Source organism: Notothenia rossii, assembly GCF_949606895.1.
Source record: "Notothenia rossii genome assembly, chromosome: 3".
Lineage (NCBI taxonomy): Eukaryota > Metazoa > Chordata > Actinopteri > Perciformes > Nototheniidae > Notothenia > Notothenia rossii.
Window position 1 is genome coordinate 80,811,730 of NC_136901.1, and position 8,665 is coordinate 80,820,394.

Here is an 8,665-nt window from a genome sequence, read left to right on the forward strand (position 1 = left end):
GACTTTCTATAAAACCAGACCAGGCACTTTGAAAATCCCCAAGTATGCGTGTGCCAAACACATAGTGGCTTAGCGGAGATAGAGAGAAAATTCAGCGTCACATTCTCAATTTAAAGATTAATCTCAGGTCTGTGTGGCTCAGCGGGCTGGAGGTGGACGCCATGTGTTCCTGTCATCACAGGTTCAAAACCAGCTCACGACCTCTGCGAAACATCATCTGTTTCCTTCCTGAATTTCCTGTCATGTTCCACTGAGTACTATCTAGTGAAGCAGAGATCTCCTTAACGGATAATACTGAAGTTTGAGCTTTCTTTACATTATTCTTACCTGTGCACAGTCGACAAACCTTAAAAATAACATATCATTAATTTTTGTGCAACATGAAAAACTACAGTGACCTGGCAATCACGAAATATCTCAAGAAAAATGAGATTTATTTCATTACTTCAGTATTTAACTATCTACTGTGAATTTTTTCATATCATTAAACACTTCTCCCGCTGTCAGTCATCTAAAGAAATGAGAAAACAGCTATATGAATTAACCCCACCTAAACGCGTCATGTTACAAACTTTATTGCCACAATCAAGTCTCTTTTATTCAGCTCAATCTTGTGTCTAAAAAAGCTGTATATATACTGCTATCGTGTTTGCCAAATAGGTTTTAAGGGAAACGTAATAGCTGCCATTATTATGATCACTGGCAACATTTTCGGCAGTTATGGAAGTATTACAATACTGGATAAGTCAGAATTCATGTGACTGTTTTGTGTGGAAAGCAAAGGGATGTGGGTTGAATTTGTAACCTGGCAACAGCAGCAGTAATGACTCAGGATAGGAAATTATCTCAAAATCAAATTCGTACAAATTGTGTTAGCCTTTTAAAAGTCTTCTCAGGATTTCTCCAGAAGTTTATTCTAGGCAAAATGTGCTGCAAATCATTTAAAATACAAAGTAATATATCTCCAGTCTAAACCACAGTGGCATTGTTTGTGTACTGTATCTGATTCAGTGAAAGTAACTTTGTGGTTCCGGCTTACTATAAACACAATAATGACTTCAGCCACTGGCAGCTCTCCACAGACCTTTCACCGTGTGCCAACAACACATATCAGAAGGCAACAAAGGGATGTCTGAACAAACCTCTGGCTCTTCAGCTCAATGATCGTCTCCTAAAAACCAAGTAGCATTATATCCGACGCAAGCACAAGCCAACAGCAACTGAGGCTTGGAGATAAAGATCAGCTGCTCCTGCCTGTGGTTTTAACCAACAAGTGTTACAGCACTACATGGCTGACAATTAAAGTTACATTCCATTTGAGGAAAGAAAAATAATTACAAATACTTAATGTATTAACCGTCTTTGGTTTTGGGAATCATTAACATAAAGAAGATATACTAGTGGTTCAAAAGGTTTTTAACTTAAACTCTGACCAGCAAAAACTTAAATTGTATTTGGGAAGTTATTGATCTTAACAAGACTTTAAAACATTGCATATGAACAAAGGTATGTTAATCTGGACTATTGTGCAAGTAGCACTGCAAAAGAGTGACAAAAAAATACTTTACACAATTTATTGAAGTACTAAAACATAGTGGTACAGCAATGAGGTCAGCGCAAACATTTCCATCACCCCATTTCTTTTTTCAGCATGAGCAAACTCTCATATATGGAGAATGTTTAGGGACTCTGTCAGCATCGAGGTCCATTGCTCTGTGGTGTGATGCATGGCATGAGGTGGGAATGCAAAACATGTACAACAGAGTGTGGACAGCTCTTGGATGCCATGTATCAACAGATCCCTGAAATGTGTTTTCACACTAACACAAGAGGAGGGAAACTGACAGGATCCTGAATATTACATGAAATATTTGGACAGTTGTAATTCCTGGTCACTAGATAGGACAACATCATTTTTTTTAAATGTACAAGTACTAATGTCTTAAACCTTTATGAAGAGGTCAATTAATCTGTTACTATACAGTATCTTTATAGATCAGTCATGAACTATTAATCTGAAGGGTGAAGCCAGTTTAATAACTTAGTCATCAATCATCATGCTTCACATGAAAAACCTGACAGACCAGAACAATGCATTCCTAAAGTGCAATAAACCACAAAAAATGTATTCTGGCCTGTATCCTAACATCAAAAAAAGCTTTTTAACTGAAAAGCAGGATATACAGTATGCTTATTAACCTGTATATAAAGTCTGGGATCAGGAGCATACAACTAGCCTTGAGCTCTCTAAGGTAAACATAAAGGACTATAAATGAATACATTAGTAAATATTCAACAACACATTTTCCTAATTAATATATTTGGTTTGTTTAATTTGTACAAAAATGTAGCCTTTTCCCCCATGCTTAGTATAGTAAGCTAATGTAACTGCCTGCTAGTTAGCAAATGCCTGCTACTAGTTAGCAAATCAGCATCTTCATCACTTTCCAATTAAAAACACATCATCCCTCCCTCCTGCCATCCCATGTGTTGTGCACCACTTAGCAGAGGGCATACTGCACTTTAAATAAATATATAACCTGATGTCCTCATTATCACATGTAGCTTTCTCGGTCCACTAAACAGCATTATGGACATACACACACACAGCATTCTTATATGTAATAAATTGCTGCCTTGTATATTCCCTTGAGACCTCCCCTTGAATGGGGAGACAGATGTTTATGCAGTTGCCATGGCGAGGGGTGTCCTTTAGTGAGGGAGCAGCCGAGGTGTCGCACGATCCACATCACCCTCTCATGGAGTCATTCGAAAAAACACTGAAATACCATCGTCTCCACGGGGTGGGAAGGAGGACACATACTGCAAAAAAACAAGAAAGAATTTATTTTTACATAAATTGCCACTTCACCCCAGAACAACGAGGGAGTTATTGATAGCTCCTGCACAAGATGAAAAGTAAATATTCCCACAAATGAGAACTACATCCCACTGAAACAAATACGGTTGAACTTCAGTATTTTAAGTTTTGTGTATTATTGTTTGCATGTTAAGGTTCCGGTCTCTGCAAGGTATTGTTTATTATAAAAGCATACCAAACTATATTTTCTCACAGAAAAAACAGATAAACTTGGACCAAAAGGAGGAAACCGGTTTGAAATTGCTTGTTTCTAAAGTTAGCAGTGCCTGGGATACATCCATAAAAATTCACAAGGACATTGTGTGGTCATATTTAAGGAGGTCATGAGTATAATTATCAATTAACTGGGTTATTACTCTCTCTAAACTCAGTCAGGCAGCACATATGTGCCGATATGTATGCAGGATATTTTGATTACTGCTTATAAACACAGTTTTTAGTTCTAACGTTCACATCTAATTTCCTATAAAAGTTGTAAAGCATCCAGGTTTATTGTTCATAATGTTAGGCACTCACATGAGAATAATTAAAAACATATATAATGTACTCTATAATGTTAATATATGGCTCAAGGCTACTGGCAAAAGTAGAAATAAATGTGCACCTTTGACATGTTATGCTAAGCGTTGGCCAATAAAATCAACGCTGTGAGAACTTGGAGGTGTGTATCTGGTGCTCGGTCTGGCCCCGTGTCCAAACATTTGTCTTCATCTTCAGCATGGCTTCTGGCTCTGGCCCTGCCGCCAGCTCCTTGCTGCTTGTTTGATGATTAAATACATTTTTAGCCATGTTGTAAACTTCCTGTGCGGTTTTAACATCAGGTCTGTTCCACACCGCTGCTCCCCAAAGGCCCTCCATGAGCAGCACTATTATCCCCGCAAATTAGCCCAGTTAACCCAGCCCTGCCCTAGCTCACTCTGTGTTAACCCCTCATTTTTCACCATGTCTGGACGTCTGACCAAAGGTTTGTTGAGGCTGCCACCCCCCACCATCCCCTCTGTCCACCCCTGCCCCGGCAGATCCTAACCTCTGTGAATATTAAACAGCACAGACGACAGGAATGCCTGGGTACAATTGGCAGCAGATGTTGTTGAGGGTATTTGGTTTTGAGGTGTTTTGTCTGCAAACTGAGCTGTAAAACATTGCAGGCCTGACAGGTCCTCTGCTGAGCCTCTGAGGTGAGACGGCACCAGGGCCGTATCGCCTCGCTGCAGCTCCACCGAGACTCACTGGTGGCTAAACACCCAACCATCCGTTTAATGGTCACTTATGAAGAAAGGTTTTGGAAGACAGCTGAACAAAGAGCCTCCTTCAGAGCTGAAGCACTACAAAGATTAGTAGTATTTAAGCTGTTCTACATAGATAATGCAGGGGACAATTACGAGATTGAATTGGTGTGTAACTTACTTTACACCTCAAGGTAATCTCAGTTTGGATCAGGAGTATGACTTGTTCAGATCTTTCACTGATTTGAAAATAGCAATACCACAGTGTAGAAATACAGTGGAGGAGTCCTATATTTCAAAATGTTATGTAAAAGAACAAAAGATTTGGGATCAAAAAGTAATTTACGTACAAAAAGCTTTTTATAAGATTTGTTTTTTTATTTACAAAAAGTTTTATCTGAATCTTCAAAGTAACTTTTGTAATAAAATAATTGTAGAAGAGTAAAACACATCCAAATTGTAGTTGAGTAGAAGTATAAAGTAGCAGGAAATGAAATTACTCAACTAAACAAAGCACTTAAGTAAATGTACTTAGTTACTTACCAGCATTTCCTGTATTGTTGTCCTTTACATGACATTGAAAGGTTCAAGAAAATTTAATTTTAATGTATGTTCAAGTATAATTTAAAGAAAACCCACATGTGATCCAAGAATGGAAAAAAGTTGCTTACCTGCCGGTCACGTCAGTTTGAGAGGAAGCAGGCCTGAGAAGTCTCGGTGTCTGGGAGAAAGATGAATGACTGCAGTGCAAAGAAAATGATTTCGTAGTTTGTTCCAAATTTTAAACCAGCCATTGCTCCGGGCTACAGCGGCCGACATAAACTGTGACATATGTGATTTCTTTTTCCCAGCCCAAATTATGAAAGTTTGGACTACTGGTGCTCTGGCTCCAGGTCCTCAGAGGCACAGGAAGAGGAATTGGGGCTGAAATAAGTCAATGGGTTGTAACAGGAATACTTCTGTTCATTGACCCTGAAATATACCAAGCAGAACACGACCTTCTTATTGAATTTAATCTGCATTAAACAACATTTGTTTTATGTAAACAATGGATCAAACAATTATGTGTAATTTTAAGTGTTGCTTGTAGTAACAAAAACACATGAGAATTAACCTCAGCTCTGTGAAATGTTTTAGAGTTTTCAGCTCGTTGTTTGGCAGCTGGGTTCAGCAAAAACAAACCTTACACTTCCTGCTCGGCATCAAACGACAGACTGAGGAAAACCAGGTTTTCATCCAGATGATTGTCAAATGTTAAACTGAATTTCAAGGAAAATAAGGAAGAAATGTCTTAGCCACCACCGTTATGTGATTGTTGGAATTGGTTCATCAGAATAAGCAGTAGGTGGCCCCCATAACAAACACTGCAGAAGAAGACAAGTTTATATAATCAAAAGAGCGCCAGTGAATAGTGTAGAAATATGAAATGTTTGTAATAATTATGTTAATGTGAGGAAGTTAAGTTAATAATGTAATCTGACTGATATGTTTTTGTCTTTTAAGCACAGCAGAAGATTCATTGGATGTTGAAGTTAAATACGTTGCGTACGTCTTCATTTATTTGCTTCCATTGAACTTTTTTCGCATTTTGTTTTAATCGATACACAAACTTTACACCTCAACCAAGCATGAACAGTTTTTGGCAAATTGTTGGAGCAATACAAGAGGAGCATAAAAGCACCTTTAGTTAGCAGCTCTGCAACATAGTGGAGCATTAAGCTGCTAAATAGCCATGTATCGTTTTCCGGAGTTGGTGGAGAACAAAAAAGAGCTAGTATTGCTGAATATTGGACTGCAATTCATCAGGTTGTCAGAAACCAGACTAAGGAATAATGTCGGTCTGGGTCTTCAAGATAGGTATATCAACGGTTTACTAAAACATTTACCAAGACATCTGCAGAAGATGCTTAAAGACAGCGAGAGGTTGCCAATGTATCTACCTTCTATTTTCTTCTTGAAATGATATGTCAAGTATCCTAACTTAAATGATATTCTTTTTATTTTTTTTAAATGGGGTTTGAGTATTAATAACTCTACACTAAAAGGTAGGGTAGATTACAAAAAAAAAAATTATTGTAAACTGTACAAAAGATCATAACTATTCAATATAATTCAATCAAACACATCCTTACAGTGTATTTATATACACTGACTGTAGTAATCCATTCATCAATGCAGAAACCCCAGAAAAACAATCAGGTTAAGTGCTACAGTAGGTGGGAGGGCTTCTTGCAGACACAGCTATGTGATATGAGTTTTTTCTCACTGATAAGAAACCATTACAACACTAGAAGACATGAGTTCCTGTTTGTAGGGTAAGTGCAGGGTGCAGCCCATTTACTGACAAGTGAAGCTTAACATGAGAACTAAATTCAAGGGTGGCCAAGATCCACGCAGGCCATCTGCCAAGAATCCAATACAGCAAATGGTCGGGTCGGTGTAAGCCCTGAGCTGACAATAAAGTCACTCTACTTAAAAAGATGCTAACATCCTTTAATGGGTATGAGAGCCACTGCAGCAGAATACAAATCCCGTCTCTTTTTCTCCCGTGTTCCCTGCAGCCCAGACTTTTATCTGCTTCCAAACAGCACGTCTTGTGAAGTTGATTAATTGAACATTTGGGACAAAAGGGAAACTTGTTATCAACTTCTTCTTTGACTAACCCACTGTGTGAGGAGTTTAGGGAAATAAAAAAAGAAAAGCTGCTTTGGTTTATCTCCTCATCCAAAAACCAGAGTTGTTTGGAAAGTGTCAAGAAATAAAGGTATCAAAATCTCATATTGCATGTTGGACCAAGAATGATAGTGTGGGGTCTGGGGGTGTTTGTCACCTGCTTTGGGACAAACACAAGGGGGAGTTTGGGGTAAATGTGAGGTCACGGCTGTCAGCAGTGTCTCAGTTATACAGGCCAAGTGGGACTGCTGATATGAGGAGAGCAGAAACTACAGCGATGACATGATGGGGGACCCGGGAGTTATGCAGTCACACTACCACCATCTTCATCCAGCATGGCGTTTAAGCTGTGTGTGTGAAGAGCTGTGTGTGTGTGTTTGCGTGAGTAAACATTCCTGAGAGGAGTCTTCTCTCAGGACTCTGTGATGCTCCCACAGAGGAAGCCTGTCCACGACCCCTATAAAAAGAGAGGGATGCCCACTTCCTTCAACCCTCAGGCGTGCCAGTCCTTCCTCGAGGGAGATCGGGCCCCATAATTTATTATTTGTTCCCCTCTTGTTAAGGAAATACTTTCTCAATAGCTCACCCTCCTTTGTATATTTTGACTGTTCTTATTTTCATCCTTGATTCAACCCCGTCCTCTCTTATTTATTTGCTTTGTAAACACCAGCTTGGTTCATTACGTCCAAGCCGCCATGAAGAGACTTAAAAAAATTACTTTTGTCCTCACTGAGGACAGTGTTTATTTGTCTGGGTGAACCTGAAGGGGGGGGGGGGGGGGATACCTATGTGTAGGTGACAGCTGAGTGAAGTCACACAAGCTGACCTGGACCACCGTTACCTCAGACCTTAATCTGATTCCTCCACTGCAGATTGAAGATATGTGGACTCAGATGTCATAATTTATCAGCCTGGCCCTGCCACTCTTAATGTAAAGACATTCCCGCACCATGTGAAGCTAATGGGATGTTATATCCACAGCACATGTTGTGTGAAATTGTTCCTTTCAGCAAACCATCTTAAACATTCAATCTCACAGCAAACGTTACCCAGAGGAACCAAACTCTGCTTTATTCCCAGCAGAGCCTTCTTTGTTTGTTAGTGTTGGGCAGGTTCGGCTGTTTTCTCAACCCCCCCCCCCATCCATCTGCAGATCCAAGAAAAAAAAGGGGATGAAAAGGCCAAGCCACTGGCTGACCACTGATCCATGACTCAGCATTGAAAATCTCTGCCTTCAAATCAAATTGTCCGGCTTCAAGGAGCAGAGGTGACACAGTCCTGCCCCGGGCCGCTCGGTGTCACTGACCGGCTTCGAGAGGTTAACGCGCATTTTCCTCAGTTGTCAAGGACGTGTGACGAGGGCAAAGGAATACAGAGGAGCACAGAGGTCACTCACAAATATCAAGTCTTTGAAATACTTAATTATGTTAGAAAAGAAGCACGAGACATTGTACAGACTCTGCTTTAGTAGTAACATCAGTTTGTTGAGTAAAAGCTTGAGTGTGATATTCTTCGTGTTAGTATTCATTACAAAATATGATTGAGTTCTATAGGGGTCCCGTGGTTTGCTTTATTTTACGCAATAAGCATTTTTTAGGTCTTTTTTATATTATGTTGTAAATGGTCATGAGATTATTAAACAATCTATTGTCATTTTGAGAATATTCTATTTGTAATGAATAGAGTGATTTCCAGTGTACCATTGATGTTTTGTATATTGTCAGTGTGACCATCACTTCAGACATATATCCCAACAACTATTGGATTGTCACGAAACTGGTTCAGAAAATCATGATCCCTAGAGAATAAATCTAGAAGACGTTTGTGATTCGTTGACTTTCCATTTAGTGCCACCATAAAGTTGATAAAAGTGTTTTTTGTGAAA